Source organism: Melospiza melodia, chromosome 6 (genome assembly GCF_035770615.1).
Source record: "Melospiza melodia melodia isolate bMelMel2 chromosome 6, bMelMel2.pri, whole genome shotgun sequence".
Classification (NCBI taxonomy): domain Eukaryota; kingdom Metazoa; phylum Chordata; class Aves; order Passeriformes; family Passerellidae; genus Melospiza; species Melospiza melodia.
The window spans coordinates 67,420,870-67,445,957 of NC_086199.1; the positions used below are offsets into that span (position 1 = coordinate 67,420,870).

The following is a 25,088-nucleotide window of genomic DNA, read 5'->3' on the forward strand; positions in this document are numbered from 1 at the left end:
GTACACAGGTTGATAGTAACAAGTCAATTTTTACCCTGGGTCCCACTGAAACAAAAATTAGTATAAAAAGAGTGCTCACAGGTTCTAACAGAGTATAGAGAAAAATTTTATTTTGCAGTATCAAGAACTTGGCCTGAAGGTAAAAGGAAAACAAGCAAGGCATGCAAAGCAACTTATTTACTCCTACTGTTCTTCAGTTGCAGCAGCTCCCCCAGGATAAAGACACTGCAATACAAGAAAATACACAAGAAAATTGGAAGGACAGAGAAGTCCTGGTGACAACTTATTGTATGTGTGACACAAAACAGCAGCCATACGGCTAAGGAGGTAAATACAGCATGCCAAAAGGAAAGGAGGTCAGCAAGTGGTACCGAGCAAAGCCGCCGGTTAGCGCTCACCGCGGTGCAGCTGCGGTGCCGGTCCCATTCTTTGCCGAGGATAAAGAGGGAAGAAGGAGCTGTTTGTTTCCCTGCCGTTACCACTAGGGACTCCAGAGCTCCTCTCCGGCTGCCGGCAGCACCCTGGAAGCCGACGGCCGGGAGCGAGTGCCGAGGAGCGAGTGCCGCAGCGCCGGGAGCGTGGCCGCGGGGCAGCCGCCGGGGCGGGAGCGGGAGCGGCATCCCCGGGGCGGCCGCAGCGCTCCGCTCCTGCGGGCCAGCGGCGAGGCAGGGACGGGCTGTGCGCAGGGAATCGGCGCAGCCGGGGCCGCTAAGGAACCTGCTCTTTGATCTCCTGTAGCCTCTCCGGGTCTTTTCGTTCAAAGAGCACCTTCTCAGAGGGCTGATTGCTAGATCATGTCAGATGATGCAGCTTTAAATGTGTCTCTTAGAAAGGCGTGCTAAGAACCATAAATAGAGAACCTGACTCCTAAAACAGATTATTTTTTTTTTGCCTACATCACGTTTAATATACTAAGAACCTTTCATACACCGAAATTTCTTCTCTGAGTGCGAACCATCTTTGCCCCTCCAGCTCACACATGAAAGCACAGAATCTTGCAGGGAGAAATCAGCTCTCTCCTACATTTGCACAGCAAATAGCACAATAGAAACACATTCTGGAGAGCCTAAGAACCAATGTAATAAAACAGCAAGTAAAAATATCAGTTAACACATGATACATGAAGCAGGTGACTCAGCCACAAAAATAAGAATTCAGGAGAGGGGAAAGGAATACTTTCAATTATGTGTTTAAAAATACAATCAAAAAAGTCTAGGGAAAACATTTCTATTAACTAGGATTCACATCAGAAAAAAAAACACAGCTAGATGATAATAAGAAATAAAATTTAAAATTTTAATAGTGACATGAAAAGTACACATGACAAAATGTTTTGTACTACAACTGTGCATGCCAATATCTCCAAACACTTTAAAACCAAGAAACCATCTCCAGACAGAGTGGGGAATGTTTCATTTTCAAAGCCAGCTCTACAGAAGTTGTTTTGGGTTTCCATTTTTTTTCTGTTACTGTGTGGTGACTTGGTGACAAAAACCTACTCACAAATCAGTGGGCAACACACCAACATTTACATTCAATCACCAAACTAAGACCACCGGACTGCATTTCTCCCACAGTCAAAGTTTCAACACTGATTTGGTTCATATTAGAGGCAATTACACCAAATCAGTACTCTAAAAGGAAAGCTGATCAGTGTGCAGTCACATTACGCAGACTTCATAAATCTTAGCAAGCAACACTGCAAGCAGCTACACACATATGGGAGATAAAACTGGACAGCACACTTGGAGAAATAAACAAAGAAATTGCTTAGCTCCAGATGCTTGAACAAGGTTTATTTTCCACAACTGACACTATCCCCACCTTGTTCCATCTCTGTTCCTCCTCTTGATCACTCAATACTCTGAGACTTACTCTAGCCATGGGAGATCAGTTCTTTATTATGTCCTCCCACCCAGCTGCTTCCTAGGTCAACAGCTCTGCCATGGTTCTCTGACTATGAATAAAAGGGAGGACTTGCCTCTAGCTGAAAGCAGAGCAAAGTAGCAAAAGCAGCAGAGCTGAATCTGAAATTCTAAGTATACAAAGACAGCTGAGAGCATGCTTATGCACAGAATTCTTTGATTCACTTCCCCCTCTCAAGCAACTTCTTTAGTTGTTTTCCTCTGATAATGACAGTGCCATCTGCTCTTACCATTTATCTGGTATCCCTACCTTTTGGGTATGGAAATATCCCTACTCACATAAAGCATTATCAAATCAATTATGCTCTGTTTATGAAAATATACTCAGTTGCTGGAGGGAAGATCACATAGTTATAAGCAAAGTGACTCCAGATAGCAAGCCACAAGATACTAGGAAGAAACAAAATCCCACATGTTTCATCACATGACTATCCTTAGCAGCTGTCTCTACTCAAGCAAGTTCCACAAGAAATTTCCCTAGAACCAGTTCCAAGTAAAACCAAACCTGCAGGTTTCCCAGCAATAGTCTGGCAAAACATACAAAGTGCACTGGGTCTGGAAATGTTAATCTCTGGCAGAATTTTCCATGCTCTAGTTAAAGGATTCTAACCTGCGAAGTCATCCAACACATGCTGATAGGAACAAGGACAAGTATATTGGTGTACAGATGAGGGCCCCAAATGCATTAATAAACATTGAAACTCTACAGCCAATTTCTCAGTGACTGTTCACTAGCTTCATGTAAGGGACAAATGCACCAAGGGAGTCTGCATAGTTTTCATCATTGGAGGTCTTTAAAAAGAAATTAGACATCTGCCAAAAATTATACAAGTACAGCTGGTCATTCTGTGGACAGAAACCATCCTTTCAAACTCATACCTAAAGAAGATTATCCTTTAATCTATCCTAATTAGTAGCCTCTCAGTGGGTTGGTCACTCCCTTCATAAACTCCATTTCACCAGAAATCATTCCCAAAATGAACATAACATCTAATAATGAGACATCACAAAAAAGTTAAGTAGAAAAAAATCCTATAAAGCACACCCAGAAGCTTTGTGTATTTAACGTTTATGAATTACCCTAACAATGCTAATCAGAGTCAATTTGGACAATTTCATCAAAAGAGAGTCTGTAAAGTGGGGACTAAGGCTCACAGGAAGTTTGCAAACCTATGGAAAGGTGAACGATCTTCTCTATACTTATTTATCAGCACCTCAGGACTTAAAGAAAAACACCTTGCCAGCCAAAAAGTCAACCCAGGGTGGCAGGGCTACAATTTCCCAGCAATGTCAGTGAGCAGCCAGAGTCTCATGATCAACAGCCATGTTTTGTCCAGAGCTGGAGACACAAAGTGGGGAGTGAGACAGTGTAAAGTTAAAATATGATAACTGAATCTAAACAACACCAGAACAAAGGCCTGAATTTTTAAAAGATTTACATGTCCAAATAAGTGTCAGATTATGAAGAGTCAATTACTACACAGGCAAGCATTCTGAAACAAATGTGGCTTTAATTCCACACTATGAATTAGTAATCGTGGAGAACTTTTCAAAGTGAATTCTGCTTGCTTATGCAAAAGGAACACACAAGATACAAGAAAATCCATTTTTGAGATCTCTTGATAACTGCTCTCAAGTCTAAAAGGCTCAAATATGTCAGATGATTTCAAGCTCAGTACAGCTGGCCTGAGCATATGTCAGTTAACTAGGAATAATAATCAGCTAAATGTTTTTTCATAATTCTTTGTGATAATTTATATAAATGCACAAACAGAAAATTACACAGTTTATGATACTTAGAAATTAATGTATTGAAATTCACTTGCTACCACCTTCCTCCAAACTGTAGGTAAAATTTATGTAGATATTTCTTTATGCTTCAAACTAGCAGGATGACCAATACAAAGACTTCCACAAACACCATATTATCTCAAAAACTTCAGGAAAAGAGCTTCCCATTCCCAGTACCTATATAGCTACATGATGATTTCTAGTTTCCTGTTTCATATACATGAAATAAATAGGTAAGGTATTGTCTTGCTCTGCCAGGTACATTCAGCTAGCAAAACGCATGCTTTCCTTTCCTAACATATGGCCCAATTACCATTTAGGCTACTATGCAGCAATCTTTTTATCAATTAGCACAAATAGTCACTAGAGTCTGGGCTCAAGTACTTATCTGATTACATATCTGCCCAGAGATGTCTGCATAATAAAGTATAACATACTCAATGTAAGACAGGAATCGCTTGCTTATTACACATCCCATGCTTGGCTAGCTAAGAAACATTAGAAGACACATGACAATTGTGTTAAGTCCAAGCAAGCTGGTTTGTTTCATTTTTCTGCAGTGCTTTACTTCATTTTTCTTTGCAGAACAACCATCACTAGCAACTTGTCCAATAAAAGAGGTCCCAGATACAAACTAAAGGACAGTAAGATTCAGGAATACAACTTGAGGGTCATGTTGCTTGTATTGCAAATACTGTACATTTGTAACTCCAAAAGTCATTTAGTTATCCCAAGTTTCCTGGAACTTCTTACTTGTAAGCAGCTTCCAACACCATCAGTAAGGTGATCTGTGCTGCCTCACCTTGATTTCAGAGCCACATCTGCACTGTCTTGTCTTACCAGAGAAGAAAAGCTTTATATGTTTTGACTCAATGATAGTCAACTTCAATGATTCATTTTTAGTTACTGAATTCCCATAGGTTTATGGCAATGTGAAGCCAAGTCTGAAAGCCCCAAACAAAACTTCAGCAAAAGAGTCATATCTCCACTACAAAGGCCACGTCTCCATTTCTTGTTTGTCATTATGAACCCAAACACTCACAAACTGTACTAAGTTTGTGTATAACTGTATGAAGTTATTTACTTCCCCTCAACCAATCAACCTACAGATAGCCTTTGATGCATTTAATTAGTCAATATCCATAAGCACTTTGATAAGAAGCAACATAATGTGCCAAGTATTACTATTGAATAACCAGCAGCTCAACTGCATTTTGCCAAAGTACAGCAATAAGCTTGTCCTTTTAAACCTGCTCATAATAATTATAGCTGTTAACAACAGATATTGTTCAGCTGAATGAACATTGTGAGACTTCAGCAAACAGCTCTCATCAATCTGACATTCTTACAAACATCCCTTGCTAAATGTCAAGTGAGATTTCCAGAGGGAAAGAAAAGTGTCTTTCTTCCCAGAAAAGGACAAAGTTTACACAGATAAGAACAGAAAGTGAGACAGAAGTGGAAGCAAATAACTGTTTTCAAAAGAGCTCTAAAATTACTGACAACTACACAAACTATTGATAAAGGTCTGTTTCTAAGCAGGAGAAAGAATCATTTTTAGTGCAGAAAACTGGTTTTTTTGGACACTGGTATTACTCTTCAAAAGTAAAGAAGAAACCAAGAAAACAGTGATTTTTAATTTTTTTTACTTCACACTTCTGTTCTAGTCCTTTGAAGAGTTATTTGGAAATCGCTTGCCATGTCTTAAACTGTTCATTCATTCTATAATATCCTAAACGAAAAGATAAATACCTTAACTTGTGGCACAGAATAAACTATAGTACATTTTATTATAATTTTATGGCATTTGCACAATTTCAATATACAGGTGGATTTTTCTGAAGGAAAACTTATATCTTGTTCACTGGAATACCCGATGCTGTGCTGGACTTGCACCAACAGAATACCCCAACATGTTGCCCATAAGGAAACAGAATCAATGAGTAAGCATTAGCTAAGCAGCAAGATGCTCTTCAAGTGCTCCCCCCACACAAACACACCACAATCACCAATATTTTAGCAGCATTTTCTGTTGGTTGATTCTTTAATGAAAAGAATGCTGATTTTTTTAATGGCTATAAAGTGCTTTAAAGGTATAGATCTCTAGCATGCCTTACTATGAGCACCTCACTTGCCCATGTGTATATTAGAATAATTTCCATCATGTGAATGTATCTTGTTACCAGTAACATATGCATTACAGTCCTCTATGTGTGTTTGATTAGTGCCATGGCCTTTCACATATACACATAAAGTCCTACCATCAGCTGCCATTTAATAAGCTACCACAAGGAGTAACACTTTCAGAAAAGATTGGCAGCTCCTGAAGTAATTTTGATAGTTGAAAGAAACACAGAAGAACAGCCCTACTTCCACAATGCTTTTCAAAATAGCCCTGAATGACTTCAAGAACTGTTTTGTTCTTTCTCCAAGCTTACAAAACTTCATGTTGTCATCTTATTGTAAATCTTCCATACCTTCTCAGTGATTTCTCATGGGCTTCTCTTCACAGCACTGACTTCTTCATGGCACAGGCAACAAACTCCAACTCTCCCCTCACCCAGCTAACCCACTCTTTTGTAGCACTCATCTTCTTATTGGACACAGCTGTGGCCTATTAAGGGCAGGTCTGTTCCTAGTCTTTGGTGATTAGTACAGCTGCAGCTCCTCACATGTGAGACTACCTTCTGCACTATTTTCTTACATTCTATCCCTCCACAACTTCATGAACACTTCTATTTAACATACGCAGATTTTTTTTTTTAATGGGGTGGGGAAAAAAACCACTTAGTATTTCCAGGTTGAATCTAAAATTAATCATGCTTACACACTTAGAACAAGTAGAATTGCAAGACTGGTTCCCCACTGATGGATTCATTAATAATAATGACTTATGAAATCACTTAGTCCATCTGCAAATCAAGCCACTGAATTTCCTACTGCAAGACTAGTTCTGCATAGCAAGCAAAAATAAGGTATTGTACCTCAAGAGTCAAGTAGATTAACAGAAAAATTGAAATAACAGTTACTTGAATTCAGTCACACACACTGTTACACTGGTAGTGAACTTCACCATGGATGTGCAATCACTTTCCAAGTCATTAGAGTCTGGACATAACTGGTTTTATGACAGAGTCATAGGTTTAATTTTTACAGCCATAACTTCTATTTGGGCCAGTTTCAAATTGCCATAATTAAAGAAAACTTCAGTATTTTGCAGCTTTGGACTCCACACAAGTTTTAGCCCTTGGCCATGGCAGTTTACTGAAAAGCTTTCATCTAGGGTAGAACCTAGGATGTCAAGTCTTCCAAATTTAAGACCTTGTGACTTAAAAGCTGACTAAGTTACATGATGATGCACACCTAAATCTACAAGAATCATGAAACAGAGTTCTGAACACTTTACATTTGTCTGATTTCTAAAGATAACTCTAACTCCAGCTATTCCAGTGCATAAGCAGCCATCGAGTTTCCATCTTTCAACAGAAAATAGGCATTTTTCATTTAGGAACTGAACAAGTACTTTATAAATCCCAAGTACTGTCATTTACTTTTTGACACTCAGCAGTAACCAAATCCAACCTGGATGAAGAACCCTGTGCCAAAGAAATAAAAAATAAAAAATATAACAGAGAGGGGTGTGGAGTATTTATGTTCTTCCATCTAGGAAAGAAATGGGTTAAAATTTTTATTGTTCCAAGGTGCAAACAACCATTATTCATTATAGTTACAAGACAATATTAGTCTCCTTCATCAAACCAAGAACCTTATACAGCAACCCCTGCATCCCTGACAGGGCTGAATGAGTAATGGTCACATTAGCCAATCCAGTTCCATGCAAAAAAAAAAAAAAGAATCAGTGGGAATGATCAAAACTAATACACTACAAACAAAAGTTGCTCATTTCTTTCTCTGAACATTATAGGCTTCTTTTTTAAACTGATCAGTGAAGTAAGCTCAGATTGTTGTTCTGTTGCTCAATTCCTTCCATAATCAATGAACAGATTCAGCAAAGGCACTGTCATCATCTCTTCTTAACACAGTAGTTAATGCCCTGAGCCTTAGCTAGCTTTTCAGATCAAAGCAGGTAACAAATAAATTATATACCTGCAGCAGAGACTGTACAGTTATGACAAAAGGGAGGGGGGAGATTGGCAGAGGTAATAAGGTCATTTCACCTATTTTTTATTGGATTTACATGCTTGCAATAAGCATATTAAGCCACAACAACACCCGCAGCTAATGAACTAATGAGTTGTTAGCAACACCTCCGCTTGCTCGCTTAGTGGCGCGATGCTTTACCGCGGTCAGCCCACCTGCCTCCCCACTCTGCTCTTCCCCTTCCCGTGCAATTCAGCAGGAAATGCAGCTGGACCGGTGCTCCACAAGCCCTGCTGGTGACTGCTCCCAAGGCTTGTGCTGCACCACCATACACTGAATTTAGAAGAGGCGCTTCTTGAAGAGCTATGCTTTAAGCGCCTCCAGGTCACGAAGAAAACAAACCGATTTTAAACTGCTTTCAATCATGATAAAACTCAGTAAGGAGTCCAGAAAAAAACAGCAAAGAGAAGAGATGAAAAGATTTGAAGCAGAGAAGCAAAAATACCTGTGGTCAGTGAAACGCAAAACCAATGTTTGGAGACAAGGCAGGGCCCACGCCAGCTGTAACTTAATGCTCTTTCTACAGGTTAAAACAAAATCCAAAAAGTAATCTAAATATTTTCAGATAGTTGTTCACCTCACAAGTACAAGAAGTTTTAATGTTTCGGACAGAAAATCAGCTTCTGTTGTAGTATAAGTGATTATGGCAGAAGCATTTGAAACTTATGAAATAATAGATGAGTGTATATGCTCACAGACACAATATTTCTAGCTTTATACATGAGAACAGGAATGGATTTCTAAATAAATACTGTGTTACTCTCTGAATAAAATCTGAAAATGTTTGCGTCATGCAATGTTAAGAGAGCAATGAAGGCAGCAGAGACAAGAGAGGTGTTTGTATTTATGATGATTAAAAGAAACTAGCCCAAAGTATTTTGATATGGACACAACCTTATTCTGACAGTGACAGAACATCATAAGACTAAAGTCTTACTAATTGTATTATTTAAATAATAGTTGTATTTATGCAGAGGGTAGTAGGGACTGTATTGAAGGACTCAGTGCTTTTTCTTATTCAGATTTGGAATTTTAAATTATTTTTAAGCTTTCTTGGGGAAGACTACACATACATAGTAATGAATGTAAACAATATTGTTTCAATTTTGTCTGTTATATCCAAGAACTCTAAATTTAAACTCCACATAGTTTCATCATCTGTTATGAATTTGCAAGTTCTTAATGCATTAATTTCCACAATCAGAACTCAATGCCACCATCTTTTTGAACCATTTTAAAACACATGTACTACAACAGATGTGAAGGGGTAACATGTTGCATGTTTTTCTATGCTTCAAGTGTAAATAAGAACCTAAATGTATTTTCTCTGTAAAGGAATACATACTAAGGTGGATGAGGTAGTGAAAACTTGTTTTTTAATAATAATTTTCCACTTTTGGATCCTCAAATCAAGTTCAATAGAAAATAAGACCCCAAACATGGGGTCTTTTAATATTAATGCATATTAATGCATGCTATGGGCTAATTCAACAGGAATATGCCATATAAAGGTTTTATTATCGTCCCTAAATTTAAGAGTAATCACCAGTCATATAACTTTTCAATGGAAGGCTATAATCTTCATATCAATTAAACACCATACAGTTCATCTTCAGGGGGCAGAGATTCCTCTGAATTCGTGACTGTAAGGTTCAAGGCAACATAATCTGAACTTTTTAAAAACTCTTGCTACAGGTGTTATTTTACCAAAGACTGCAATCAGACCCTTTGCTGGGAACAGCTGGCTGGACTGCTGTCAGATCCCTAAGCCCTGGAGCTGCTGCATGGTCCAGCTATTCATTCGGAGTTCTACCAGCCAGTGTCCTCACAGCACTATGTCCTCAAGTTTCCCTATGCAGCTACACAGCAATTAAAGCAGATCAGCACCTGTAGGGGTTTTGTAATATTTATCTCTATTACTCAAACTGATCTCACAGTCCTACTTTGTTGTTTCTGCCCTTGGGGGAAACAGAATCAACCCTGTAATTCCAGAGCAGGATTTGTAACATAATGTATTAGCATAAGCTGCTGTACAAACTGTGGCTGGATTTCACACCTACTGTGAATGAGGGGCTATGCAAAACAATGGAAAGCAAGATACAGCCTCCAATACAGCAAGTCACAATTTCATGGTTGATTTAGTGACTTTTAGTGACTCAACTCTTGCTTAATCCTTCTCAAATTATGTAAAGAGAATGAGTCAGAAGTTGCTTGCATATTTCATCTCCATCCTTACCAGCAAAGGGCACGCAAAGCAAGCAAAGAACAAGACTGAAATGACAACGGCAATACTTACAAACAAAGCCAAAAGTGACATTGCTAATGACACAAAAGTTGCCCACTACCCTGATATGGTGATCCACTTTTGTTGCCCTCATCCAATGTGAATAGCAGTTACACCAGTCCCAGCAAGGGTTTGTTGCAGGTAGTTCAGATTCAGGCATGCCCAATGTGATCCATTTCTCCATGTGTCCTGCACTACTACAGTGCAGTTTTAAACCTACTTAGCCAATAAAGGTAATGCAAAAGGCAACAGCAAGACAACACTGGTGTACTGACCCTCACTCCTGCCTGGGTATGAGCAGCTTAATAGAAAAATTTTTGGCACTAAAGGTCACAGGTAGCAAAAGACCAAATATCTGAACCACAGTCTTGGCCCTTACAACAATGTATTGCTTGGACATCCCATTCTGTTCCAGTTCTGCCAGTTTAAATAGTTTGATCTCTTAAGGAAAGTATTGCTTTATCTCTTGCAAAATGACTGCATTTCATCATCTATTCAACAATAAACTCAAAAAAATTACTGCTTGCTGAATGTCTGCAAGTAGAAATTGAAAGCCAGTAAAAGTGTTTCCTCATTTGATGAAACTTGGGGCATCATATGTATAATGAAATGCCATTAAAGATATTTGTTACTGTAATGCAGAGAAAGCAAGTTAATCAGAAGTAGCATCAGAAGGACACAGGGTGGTGGCAGGGAAGATTCTCATTTTTGTCCTGAGGGGCAGTAACCATGCACTGGGGAGCAATTTACCAGCATAATGCAATCGCTCAATAACAGTTTTAGTAGTCTATACAGTACATAAATCTGTACACTCTTTAGCCTACAGGAAAACTGGTCACAGAGAAAGCAAAAGGAAGTAAGACAGATCACAAAATAGCTATATAGACCTGCAGTAGATCAAATAAGACTAATTTTTCCTAGACTTTTTGTTGTACTTACCTGAACACTGTTAATGTCAACAAGCACAGGAAAAGAGCCTGCTCCCTATACAAGTACTAGAGTACCAGCCTAGATTTAAAGGTACACATATTTCCAGTACTGTTAGGGATTATCATGTCTAATGGATAGGGCAATGAGACAATTGAGGGGTATTGCTTTCTTTTGTCTACCAAAAAAACAGAACATGACAGACTTTCAATCTGGGACAAAGCAAGGGCAAAACACATTAGCTTCATCTCACATCATCCACACAAACTCCTTCTCAATGATAACATCAAATCATAAAATTGAGACTCTAGAGAACTGAAAAAAAAATCCCAACAGCTCAAGTAGCTGCCTTTAAGATATGATGTTAAAAGAAAACCAAACCACCATAGTATTACACTAGCATTCTTCCTCAAAACACTTTTCATGTAAGAGCATATTCACAGTTTGTTTCAGAAAAGGAAACAATTAAAGCACTTCTTTTGCTTTGTAATATTAAAAATTCAAACAGTATTGCACTAAAAAACGGCAACTTCCAGTCCCATTACTAGCAATGGTAAAAAGCCCACGAAACCTTAAATTCTTAATGTTTCCTAGTGTCTGTGTATTTATCCTACTAAAATCAAGTGGTACATCAGGGTCTTTTGTAGAAGATATGCTCTTCTTGCTCCAGTGACCTTCTCTCCACTTCTTCTTGTAGTGCTCACCACTAGGCTTAAATAATTAAACAGGTCTCAGCCTGAAGTGACTTCAGAAATTCACCTACATTTGAAAAGTGCTATTTAGACAATAATTTGTAGAAGAACTGGAGGTCAAATGTCTATTCTCATAAACTGATATCCTTATTGGAAGTACCTACTCATTTCCACAGCCCAAGGGCCTGGACAAGATCATGGAAGGAGCCTTCTAGTACACCAAATATAGTTAAACAACATGGAAAGAAAGACAACAACCAGCAACATCTAGAAGTTCAGAAGTAAAAGATTTTAACTGTTAAAAGCTCAGGCATGGTTTCTGCTTAAAAGAAAGAGCGCACTCTCATTGTATAATAGACACGAACTAGAACAAAATAAACTTTGGAAACAAGTACTCATGTTACATTTAGAAAGGAATGTCATTTCTCTAAATATTCAGACTTAGAAAGCACATTTCAGCAAGTCATGGCTTTTCTCCTCCCTCAATAACAGCAAAATACATTTCTACCAGCAAAGTAAATATTTATGAATATCAGAGCAGTAATTTCATCCATCTCTACTTCTGTTGTATCCTCAAAACCATTACTTGATCGCCTGTCCTGTGTTCTCCCACAGTTTCCCGTCCCATATCCAAAAGCATAAAGAAAATAGTGTTTTTGGGGAAGCTTGATTCCTGCTGATACCACCAAACATTTCGAGTTGGCTCATTCCTAGACAGAGACCAAGAAGTAGGTTTATGTCACAGAGAGATAAGAGATAAGGAAGATAGTCTTTTCCATTGCCAGACCTCAGAATCTTTCATTACGTTCCAGAAGAAAAAATCACTGAAATGTTCACAATTCAAAGGAAAGCTTGGATTTCAAATGGGAAAAAACATTATATAAAAATGAGAGTTTTGGACAGACTCCTCCTTTTCTCCTTTCCACATTCTGCAAATATGTCCAGTAGAACATATAAATCACACAATGTCATATGAAAAATATAATGTGCAATGAGACAGGTGTGGAACTTCTCTTTTCATCTAAATGAAAAGAAATATTGTGCATCTCCACCTACTTCAGAAAAATAGTATAATAAGAAGAATTAAGGCAGATTAAGAGACTCTTTTAGGCAGCTTAAGACCCTTAAGCACACACTCCCAAGCCAAGTACTTATAATACAAGAAGTCTCCTAGTTACCTCTCTCAACTGTCACTGTTGTCAGTATTGCATAAAGCTGCTTAAACTATAAAGCTGATTGTCAAGGGAATCCCGGTCTGAAGGGATCTTTTGTGGTCTGAAAGGGTTGTGACTTCTGTAAAAGGAGGGCATCGGGTTACTACCGCAAGCCTTGAATATCAATGACAAAGGAGCAAAAGGGAAGATGACAAGTCAGGCTAGACTCTCTCTCCCCTACCATTCATCTAAATCACATGGTAGCTACAGGGCAGGAAAGAGCCAAAGAGAACCAGGGCAATCCTTGCTCCCCGAGACCACTTTGCTCTCCAGTAAAGAGCACGGACACCGTCCTGCGGGTCACAGGGAAACAAGAAACACAATGAGCAATGCTACCACACACAGCCCACTCCACTGCAAGCACCGCTGCAAATTTCAGAGGCACAAAACCACGTGGAACAGGTGTTATATGGAACATGAAGAGCAGAAAGAAATATTTACTTCCTGATGACAGGTTGCATGTATCCAGCCATACATTAACTCAGTCACATTCCTCTGCATATTCTAGAGCTGATAATATAAAGCTGTGAATAATTTTTTAGTTTCCTGAAGATGGTCAAAGTTTTCACACTTTGGGCATATATTTTTCACAGAAGACCTGATTCATTACACAATAACTGCCTTTGTCAATTATTCTGAGGTCTTGTTCATGATCTCCAGATATCACATTTTCTTTTCCAGTAATGAAAATACCTACCCATCCAGTTCTATTAAATGATACAAATTTTCAATGTATTGGTCACTTGATTTGAAGCCATTTCTGAATACTTAGGTTCTTGCATACCTACTTAGTAAATTACCTCCTCTGTGTGCCTCAGTTTGCTTCCAATTTTTTAATTCAACTGATCTTAACTATTTTTAGTTAATGAGAGGAATGATTGCCAATCTGAGCAGATAAAGAACATGTCTTTGATATTACAACCCAATTGCAGTACAATAACTGAAGAGTCTTTGAAGGGGTAGCACTTCCATGAAGTTCTGTTCTGACTTGAGTTTTATTTTTACTTAATTTATTCTTCCTTTATTTAAAGAACTGCAGCTCAAATTTCCTAGACAAATGCAAGCCTTAAGTTTTCAAGGCTTTTTTTCAAGAAAGTTCCAAATCTCTTATGGAGTTTTCATAACACCACTGCTGCTATTAACCTTATTCAAAATAAAAATGGAGACTTGAGACCTGATTTCTTTCTGAAGCATATGCTTGAGAAGTTTAAAAGAACACTCTATAACCCATTTTCTCCCAGCCAAACTGCCAAAATACATTTTGCATGCAAAATTAAAACTTTCTTCCACATGCAGTCTGAACAATGCAATCCCTATTTCTATTCTTGCAAAAATAGGCAACTACTTTTGCCTTGGAGGTAATCTCTGAGTTCATCTTTTTTCACCCTTTTCTCTCCATTTTTTCCTATTGAACTTTCTGCTTTTCAGAAGGCAGCTAGTCTTGCAGGTTGTAAGTAAGGAGATAATTTTGTTTCAACATGCATAATTTTCTTCCTGAAATAACCAAGAGTATCGTGAAGATTTATAGGTTTACATGAAATGCACCCCTATGAGAGACTCCAGAGAAAATGAAAAATAGGTTGAAACAAAAGGAGCCCCAGCATGAGAACCTCTGTTGTAAGGTTTAACCCTCAGAACATTCACCTTCACTTTGTCCCTTCAACCAACAATGCTTTCAAGAATGTTTAACTGATGAGCAGTAAGTGGTGAGGGGGAAATCACAGAGGAAGAGGTGCCATCCCTAGATTTACATAATCATACCAAAATGATGTCTTTAACATATTTAATAAGCTAGTGATGCACCACAGCCAGAATAGAAGCAATGCTGTTCTTTCTCATTTGCCAATTTATTGCTGGGACACCAGAAAAGACAGTAAAGTTTATACACTGGTAGACAAATTTCAAAAAGACAGCAAAGAGCCTACAAAGCACATGCTCACTCCTTGACAGCCCCACGTAGCATTTTCTCCTACAACTAAACAAGAGTAAGGAGAGGGCCTCTAATGCTCCCACAGGAAGTTAAATGAAATTAAGCAAACATTTCCAAAAGAGTGTTACTGCCCTCCCACTGCATTTATTGTCTTTCCTTCATACCAAGTCAGCTGTTTCAGCGAAGTTAAACAGAGACTGACATCAGTCTGTTCTTACTTTTGTAAGCAGGACAGACAATAGGACTAGAATTATTTTGTAGTTTACTAGTACATGCTGGACTTGATGGGTCCTTGACATAAATTTAACCTACCAAAACAACTAAAATACAACCAAATTGTATACAACAACCAAACAATCTAAAAATACCAAAGAGATTGGAATGGGCCTCATGGAAAAAATCTGCTGGCCACAGGTCACAAGCTCAAGGATATGTAAAAAAAATGCATGAAGAGAAGCCCTTATCTGCAGTTATAAGCTTCATTGAGGCACGTTTTTGTTTTATACCTTTCTGTTCACCTCTGCAAGGCACACAACACAAATAATACTTACCACTGATGGCCAGTTGAGTAAAGAAATTTTGGCAAATTACAAAGCAATTGTCTGTGCAAAAAGTTTCTTCAACATGCACTGGAAAGAGACCTAGATTTCTTGGTACAGTTCTGCCTCTGCAGTATCTGTTCTGAGAAAGTCTCCAGTTTCTGAAGAAATCTCTGCCCACCATCCTCCCCCAGGATCAATAGGATTCTACCTTATGTAACCACTCTAAGTTTGGCAGCAAGAGCTCTTACACAGCAGCATCTTGCAGATTGTGAGAGCACCAAAACGCTAAGTTTCCTCCTTGGCAATATGAAATGGCTGTTGAAACTCAGCATTCCACTGGGTCATTTGATCTTCACTCTGAGAATTTCAGCATCGCTACTTGAGCAGTCTGAGATGTAAGAACCTCTGGAAGCAGATTCCCACCTGCATACATACCATGCTCTCAACACTACACTTTTGGGCCACTCCTAAAAGCCACAATGTCTAAAACATTCACTCATTTTTAAAATTTTTGTTATACAACTAAAAATTACATGCACTTCCACACTAATTTGAAAAAAATATAAGGAACTCTTACTATTAAAGGATGCCCCTTTAGCTACCTCAATCTGTGAGAAGACAAACAATAAATAGCATCACAATGGGTGTCTTTCCTAAACAAGCTAAGAATTAAACAAATCTCCCAAATAAACTTCACTTCCACACTTCAAACTAGGAATGCTGAGATTGGTTTTAGAAATTACAATTAATTTGGTTTAGATTCAAGACTCTTAAGCAGCATATTATCTACCATATTTGCTTGCTAGCTTAGGATAAGGAATTTTGGTGTCTCCTTCACTCCTAAACCTTATCCTTTGACACAGAATGAAAAGAAATGGGAAGGAGAGTAAAAGAGAAAGTGGGAAGGGGGTGGGGGGTGTAGAATGTAATTTACTTCATTCACCTAACTTATCAATTCAAGGGATGTATTTGTAACTTCATTTTTCTTCAAGTGGAAAAAGTAAATTTTACTTACTATTAATTCTTTTAAAGAGTTAAGAATCCAAAGTCCACCTGCATGAATTTCAAGTGATCAGAATATTTGTCAAAGTAGCATGCAGTTATAAGCAATATGTTCCTGAAAAACTACTCTTTTCTGCCTCCTTATTTCAAAACCAGGCCAGTGTCATCACATTAGTGTAAGATAATATTACAGACCAACACAGTGAGTCAGCAATCAAAATTATGCTTTCTGCCTTCCCACAGAACTTTTTCTTTTGGTTTAAGTCCTGGAATTGCTGGTACATCTCTCTTCCATCCTCCCCTTACTTCTATGCCACTGCACTGCTTCAAGATTGCCTTACCAGTTGTCAGTCCAGCTTGTTGCAAAAGAAAGAATTCATGTGTAAAGTATCCTGGGTCTTAGAAACACAGAAACATGTGCTGGAGAAGGTTAGTGCCTGGTTGGCTGACTTCAGCAACAAGAAAAGGAAGCTGCTCAATTAACTGGAACTAAGTGAAAAAGAAATTTCTATTATCTTCCACTTATTCTTAAAACAACATTTAGACAATTCAGTTCATGAGAACCTCATTGCACCCATACTCCTACTGAGACACTTCACCTATGACACACTTACTGCAAGATCTGTGCAGGCCTTCCTGTCAAATTCCAGCAAGATGCACAAAGGACAGTGGATTGAGCTCACACAGGCAGTCAAAGAGTACAGAGAAGAAAGCATCTTACACATTAGGTGAGACTGAAGGCATATGGGACATTACACTATGAAATAAAACTTAAATTCAAGGATCATTAAAATGAAAAAACATTCCTTTTATAGATTTGACTACTGATTTGGGTTTTTAAAAACAAAAACCCCCACATGATCCAACTGGTGCTAAAGCCTGTTTGCACATAAAACCTGCTAAAACTGAGTATTATAAGTTTCCACTCTTACCATGAGAATAACAAAAGTATTAGAAAATAAAATTGATCTTGAAATAACATGTTATGTTACATACAATATCATGTGTAAGAAATACCAAAATAACAAGTGTGACAGTATAATTTAGAAATCAGAAGCAAAATCCCAGAAAAGTTCTAATGAAAATCTAAGTCAACACAACTGGGGGAACATGGGAAGAGAAGCACAAGGTTTCCTCTTCAGTGAGCCTGTTAAAATGCCAAATAACCAGTATTTGCTTTAGTCCACAATATAAGGAGATAATGAAAAAGCATGATTACATAAAAACAGATGATTAATAGCAGCTGGACACTATAAAGAGTGATGACATACTTCTTTTCCAGCATACAGGCTACTGCTCTTCCACTCAGTTTGAGGCAACGCTACTAAATTTTATTCCATGTATCAGAATATACAGAAATGGAAGAGAAGAAAAATGCATTTCACATTTCTGTCTTTTTTGCCAGAACATGAAAGTTTCATCTCCAGGCAGAACATTTGTCCCCTGCTTTCATCCAGTCAACATCTCTGCTTTGATAGTCTCATTCAATACTTCAATTCTAAAACCAGGGTAAGGCTCTAAAAATCATGAGTTGCCATCTCTTCTCACACACACTTTTTTTTTTTGGCCCTCATTACACAGAGTCTGCTCCCCATAGTTAAAACACAGCTTATTGCCTGGTGAAGTAAGATTCTGATGCGGCACGCATTTGGGGCTTGAGCAAAGTACAACGTGGGAAAACTATGGAAAACTGCATCCTGCCCAGAAAGAGATCTGGCTGTCATAATCATATACAGTAAATGCACATGCAACACAGAAGCATCACTTCCAGAAAATGAGGGGAAACACACCTATAACCAGTTCTCCTTTCTTCCTTAATCCATCTTTAAAGTTATTATGCAAAACCAGTGGGAAATAGAGGGCCTGACTGACAGGATGCAATAATATAAAGTGATTTGATTACTCTGAAGCAGAGCCTTTTCATTAAGTTTTTAGCTTTACAACACAGGATCTATTACAAGGGTCATTATACTTCTTTGTACCAAACAGATCATCCTATCTAATATATCTTTGTATTTACAAATCTGATGTAATTCCCCTTTTCTTTGCATACACACATATAAGCACCTGAACATCTGGTTACTCAGTAGAACTCTATGTTGATCCCTGTCTTTTTACAGTATATATCCAGCTATGCAGTATTTCAAAAAGAGATACTGTATTGTTCAGTATTAGTCATTCATAGTCATTTAATTGAAAAGGCATGAGTACCTAGCAATTGCACTTGGAGAATGAAGCATCTTTGAAATGTATTTACAGATTTGCTTACCTCCTTGGGAATGCTAAGTACTATCAGTGCAGCAATAAAAAAAGGCTCAACTACAAGAGCTCTGATTCTATTGTAGTGCAATGGTATTTTATTTATATTATTTAATGGAACGATGGGAAAGGCTAAAGCAGTCATACTGTTACAGTAGAAACTGCATTGTGGGAGGGGGTGCAGGGGGAGGCAAAGTGCCAGGCAGAAATACTGAGTAGCACCAGAGCAATACAACTGATAGATCTCCAGAAATTCTGGAGTGCAATGAACCATGCTGGATGAAGCATTTACTTTCATCACCTGAGTGCTTAGTAGCATCCCCATCCCAAAAATTAATGGCCCACAAAAACCCATTTGTGACTGGCACTTTATACCATAAGAGTTATTACTGTTTGGTCCTGCATATTGCATAAATTCTGTAGCCAAAAAAAAAAAAGGAAAGCAGCATTCAAAAGGTTAATGAGAAGCAAACAGATGAACTTCATGTAAGTGGATGCACAAATCCACAAATTTCTATTCTGCTACCTTCTCCTTCAGCTAACAGCAGCAGAAACAGCTTTGTACTTACATATTCATCATTCCAGAGCTGACTGAAATGCAGAGAAAAAAACTAGACAAGATTTATGAAAATATGGAGGCTTCTATTGAAGATACTGTACGAGCTATATTTCTTGCCCATTCGAGATAGTTCCCAAATATTTTAGCTTGTTTAATAAAAAGACTTCTCCTCCTAGAAATTCTAATACCTTTGAAATAAAAGGAGCTTTATAGTGCTATTTAACTAACATTTTCCAGGAGCCCTATAGATTATTATTTTGCAAGCATTTTTACTGTGCAAATGGCAGGGGAAGGAGGAAAAAAAAGCAGAAAAGGAAGTAAAAAGGGGATGCAAATCACAAGCACAGACTTTACAAACACCATACTCTGTATGCACCCAGTACTAACGTTTTAGCCTTTTTCCCCTACTTTGAGCAAGCAGGAAACAAACAAGGAAACAGAAGGGGTAGACAATCCCCTGGACTTACCTTTAGTACAGTTCCTCTATAAACTTCTCAGAGAGAAATTTAAATTCCTCCAAGTGGATATGATTCTTAAAGCTTTTCTCTTTCTCGAGTCACACAAAAGCAAAACAATTAGTTTTCAGAGGTTCCATTTACTGCTCTTCCATCCCCAGCAAAATGCGTCCAGGAGACTATGCCAAAAGTAAGCCCAGAACTCAAAGGCAATTGGAAAGGGAGCGTAGGGGGTTACTGAAGGACCAGATTGTGAAATTCAGTAGCTCGAGCACAGAAATATCCTACTGTACAGTATACCTGGCTTCTTGCTCACCAAAAAACTGTAGTGCAAACTGTCAGTAGTAGCCTCCAATAGCTGCTGTGTGTGCTGCAGATGGTATGTCTCACTGTTACCTTCCCAGATGGGTAGAGGATTCAGAGAGCAGCAAAACCAGGGGGTCGCCTCCAAACCAGGTGGATTGCCAGCCACTCATTCACTCAGTCCAATTAATCAAGACAAGAACAGCTAGTCACCGGAGGTATCTCCTTCCAGGGTGCACAGGATTATGGCAAGGTTATTAATCTTGCTTTGCTGCATCCCCCCCACCCCCTACATTCAGCAGCCTGCACCGAGATGATTGCCAGCTCTGTCTCTGTCCCTGTTCTACTGCATTTTGCTCAGCCCTCTGTTGCTGCAAGTGAAACACAGAGGAGGGAGGAATACTAATAAGGTGGTTAGCTACAGTTTCTTTAAGGCATTCTACATACTGCGTGCGTGTGTGTGTATGTGCATGTGTGTGTGCATTTTCCATGGGGCAATCTGGATTTCTTGGCAGCTGAAATAGGACTTGTTTCTACATCAAAGTCTGAATTAATCTGGATTATCACCTAATGAATACCGGAGCCAGCAATTGTATTTTACTTAGGATAAGAGGAGGGCACTAAATGGTCTAGAAGATTAGGACAGCAGCAGTGGTTATAGGGGGAGGGAGTGGGGGGTTGGTGGTGTAGAAACCACACTACAGCCAGAATAGCATAATCAGTTTGAAAATTTGTTCCAAACAGATCATTTTAGCAATATTTTAAAAGTCATTCTTATATCCTGAACTACTTGGGATTTTAAAATCAGCATTTTATTATCCATCTTTAGATTAGGCAGCGATATGCAGAGTCAAGTAAATATTTTTAGAAAAGAAAAGACTTCTAGCAGAAAAGGAAAAAATTAGAATGTCAGTGAAGGCAGACATCCAGCACTGCATTTATGAACATGCTTGAAATTCGCTCCTTTAGTGAGAATTGTTTTGCCAAAGCCTTTCACTTATGAAATGAGTTTAGAATTCTCAGTCCAAGAACCAAAACAGATTTTGCTTTTATTGCCTAGATAACTGACCTGCATTGGTTCACAAACCTGAGTATTCTGCTGTGGAAAGTACAAGTCCTAGCTGTAATTCACTCATGAAATAGGAAAACAGACATGTTGCCTTTGCTTTCCCACAGGTAATTCAGACCCTCTGCATCAGGTTCAGGATGCAAACACTGCTGTCTCACTTGTCATCCATAATTTCAGCTTTTTGCAGCAGATGACACTTCAGACTCCTTCAGGAGACTGAAGATTGAGACCCCTTCAGAAACATGAAAACAAAAATAAACCATTCCTCAGAAGCAGCTCTGGGATTACTACAGTAAATTATAACTATGAGGGACTGTTAAGGAACCAGTTCATGGGTCTGAGCAGCCAAATACATTTGACAGAGCTCCCTAAAGAATGAGCTACATGAAATCAGTTTGGTGCTCCATATCACAGAAAGAGCTACCACTACAGGTTTTAGCAACCAAACTATGTAATTGAACATGGTGGAAGTGCTTTGGGGAGTTTTAGGTACGCTAAGCATGGAGTAGCTGGCAAAGCAGCCTGCAGGCACTGACCGTGGCAGTTTTACTGCTACTGTAGCACAAAGGACTGCAATGTAAAGGGCAAAATCCGTAAGCACAGTGGCCACGATATTTAGTACTAATGTGGAGTAAAACTCTTCTACTGTTAAGTAAACCCTGCAGTTTTAACAGCCAGTGAACTTGCAAAGCCACACAGCATGATAAGGAGGCTGTGATACCTGGAAAGAGAAATGTAGGGGACAGTTTCAGAAGATGGAAGACCTGCACTATTTTACAAATGACACATAACCACTTGGGCTTTTGTTCACTTCTTCATCTTAAATTGTTGTATAATTTAAATCTAAAATTATTTATTTATATGAAAATCCACTGTACCAACAGGAGAATTAGTATATTGTTACTGTTTTTTTCTTTGCTGCAATTATTTTCCTTCTCCACCCTAGCCTTTCTTCACCCTCCATTGTATTCCCAATCACTGCATGACATGTTGCTGTTTTCTTGACTCATGCATCTTAGAGAGGATTCTTGTTCATCCACAAACATAAACATGCCTATTTACATAGGAACATGAGCAGCTACACCAGCTCGGACTGAAGGTCCATCTAGCCAAAGTTTTGCCTGCATTGGTCATTGTCACTAATCAAGGGAAGAAAATGGTGGCGTTTCCCAAGTACACTGTGCCAACCTTCAATTATCTGTGCCACAAAAAAAAAAAAAAAAAATCAGAGATAGGAGTGCTCTGCACACTTTAGTATGCCACTCACAGATTCATAGTCTTCTATCATAAGCAGCCTGGACTCATTTCCTCATGCTGAGAGGCCCTGATGCATTTACCTGCCCTTCATATTGACTTTGCTCTATTCAGTCAAACACTCCTCACTAACCTTTTCCACCTCATGCAGTGACCAAAACGCCACAGAAGTATAGCACTACACTGACACTTCGTACTTGTAGAGTCTATCATCCCGGAGCACATGCTAATGAAGATAATGCCAGGTTCTGTTTTCTAAGACTGTGGTATGAATAATTTTGCTACTCTCAGATTAACAAGTTCATCAGGGATATAACATCTATAGTTCTACCTAGTCAGCTAAAGTTTCATAAGGAAGACCTCATGCCTAGACCAAAGTCCATTGTGGACATCTTTCTTCATGACCTTTTACTAGGTGCAGTTAGAATTGCTTGAGTATATTAAAAAAAGCTCCAGAGCTAATTAAATCTATTTATAAATCTAATATTTACAATCCATGGGACTGGAACAACAGCAAAAGTAATTAAACTGACTTGCATTCTAATTTCCATGACACAGAATACATGTTAAAAAGAGAGGAAAAAGAAAGATTAAATTTTGCCCAAGAATAAAATGGCATCTTCCAAATATTCATCATCATAGGCCCAAAGGTGCAGGCAAAGACTTTTGTCCTGTCTCACCTGTCCTTATGTCATTTTTAAAGCCATTCTACCGGCTAATTACTTTCACATTAATCAAAAGGAAAAAATATTCCTTGCACTTCAAGAGGTTTTTCTTGCTGTTTGATTCCAGTTTTTTTTTCCCTCAAAAACAGGCTGCACTTAGGTCATCTCATCACTCTCCTGATTACAACAGTCTTACAAACATCTTTGGTTTTGTTCCCCCAATTTGGTTAAAACAAAGGCAGTTTACAATGCAATATAAACCAGGTGGATATACCACTCCCTTCCCCCATCCCATCTCCCAAGGGGTGGAAAAAAAACTTGACTTCAGCTCCCCCTCACTCTAGCCCTCACCTCATTCAGCTGAATTTGATGACCTGTCAGTTAATATCAATGTCACTCCTCTGAAAACTTCTGAAATTCAGCACAAGTGAAGAACACAAGCTTATAGCTCAGCAAAGCCCTCAACAGAGAAAATACTGACCCAGCACACATGCTCCCACACAAAAATCCTCCAAAAGCCCCTCAAATATTTTTCAATATTTCATTTTATTATTATATTGGCATCATTTGATTTAGTGATGCCCCATATTCCATATGCTATTTGCAACCAGTTCCCTCGTTTCCTCTTAATTTCCAGTTCCTTTGTGAAGTAATAATCATATTTGTGAGACTGATTCCCACACTGAGAAAGCATTAGCAAGACCACAGCAGGAGTGAAAGATGACCCAAGAGGTCCCTGGAGACAGGCTGAGGCTGGCACCCACTACAAGCAGGCATCCCTGGCTGATGAAGTTTGAAGAGTTACAGCTGCCAGAGTGCACACTACCCCTGACGAGCACCCTAGTGACAATCATCAGAAGAAAATATAGACCAGTTTCTCATCCACCATTTGGCTTGGCACAGTCCTAGGAGAGTCAGGATCAACGGGTGCTGTAAATTTATGCACCGGCCTCAAAACTGCAGGGACTGTGAAGCAGCACATGCAGCTTCTCCTGCCTCTGCTAGAGGGCAGCGGCAGCTGCTGCTAAGGAAGCCCAGCATCCACTGCCACTGCAGGACTTGAGAACTTCAGACCTGAACTGCGCAATACTGAGGCCTTTGGAAAAGTGATCACAGTGATCTTTCTCCTGGAAGTTGTGAAGTCTATTAGTAGCCACAAATATTTTTAGGAGAAAACTGAAAGAAAGTAGAAAAGCAAAGAGAATGTATTACCTGGAGAAGAGAAAAATTAATTGCCAACTAACTTAAGAAATATTTGCAAAACTTATATTCAAGATCAGTGGTAAACAGATTTCTGCTGCTACTAGAATCTTGCAGACAATCTGTCAGGGTCTATGCATTACTGTTGCAATAGACATATGAGTAATAGTAATAATGGTATCATCTTAAACCTTTCCTCCAGGGAAAAGGCACAACAACAAAACTGCAGCAAACACTTTCTTCATGTTCTTTATATCTTAAAACTCACAGTCATAATCTAGTGAGAAACTCAAGTGAGAAACTCAGAACTTGGGAAACACACTAAGTACAATATTTCATTATTTACTGCCCTAAAATAAAGACAGTCTTTTCATATAGTGACAGTTTGCTTTTTTCTAACCAGCTATTTTGAAAAATTGAGTAGCTTACATTGTGGGTATTTTTAGTTCCAATAGACTTACAATCAAGTTCCAGTCTTCTGCCTAAAAACTTTAATTCAGTGTCACAAGCCTGTAATTTCAGATTAATTCTGCAATGCTGAAATACAAATCATAATCGCTTTGTTTTTGTGCTATTTGGATGCTATTATTTAAAGACAGATTTTCCAACCCTAATATCTTAGACAAAAAAAAAAGAAACAATTTGATGAAAAATCAGAAGTAAAAAAATAAGTACATGTTTCTTTATCTTTCTTCCTTCAAAGGAAAGACATTTAAAGCCTTGTTTGAAAGCATGAAAAACAAATTCTGTTTCAGAAGCTCAGCTCATGAAACATATGTATATCTCAAAAGTCTATGCCCACAGACTCCAAAGCCTAAAATCATACACAACTGTTTATATTCTGATATATACCTGT

The 25,088-nt window shown here is 38.6% G+C and overlaps 1 protein-coding gene across 10 annotated transcripts in view; it reads right to left on the reverse strand.

Annotated features, from left to right (window-relative positions):
- LRRC4C (leucine rich repeat containing 4C) overlaps window positions 1-20,370 on the reverse strand; it is a 483,436-nt gene extending 463,066 nt beyond the window's left edge. For 9 of the 10 annotated variants that reach the window (XM_063158814.1, XM_063158810.1, XM_063158819.1 and 6 more), the window contains exon 1: window positions 19,754-20,370. The gene's annotated coding sequence lies outside the window, so the exon portion shown is untranslated. Of the gene's footprint in view, window positions 1-398; window positions 415-19,753 lie in introns of those variants that run through there. The other variant, XM_063158809.1, reaches the window with a different exon arrangement.
- Window positions 20,371-25,088: the final 4,718 nt, after the last annotated feature.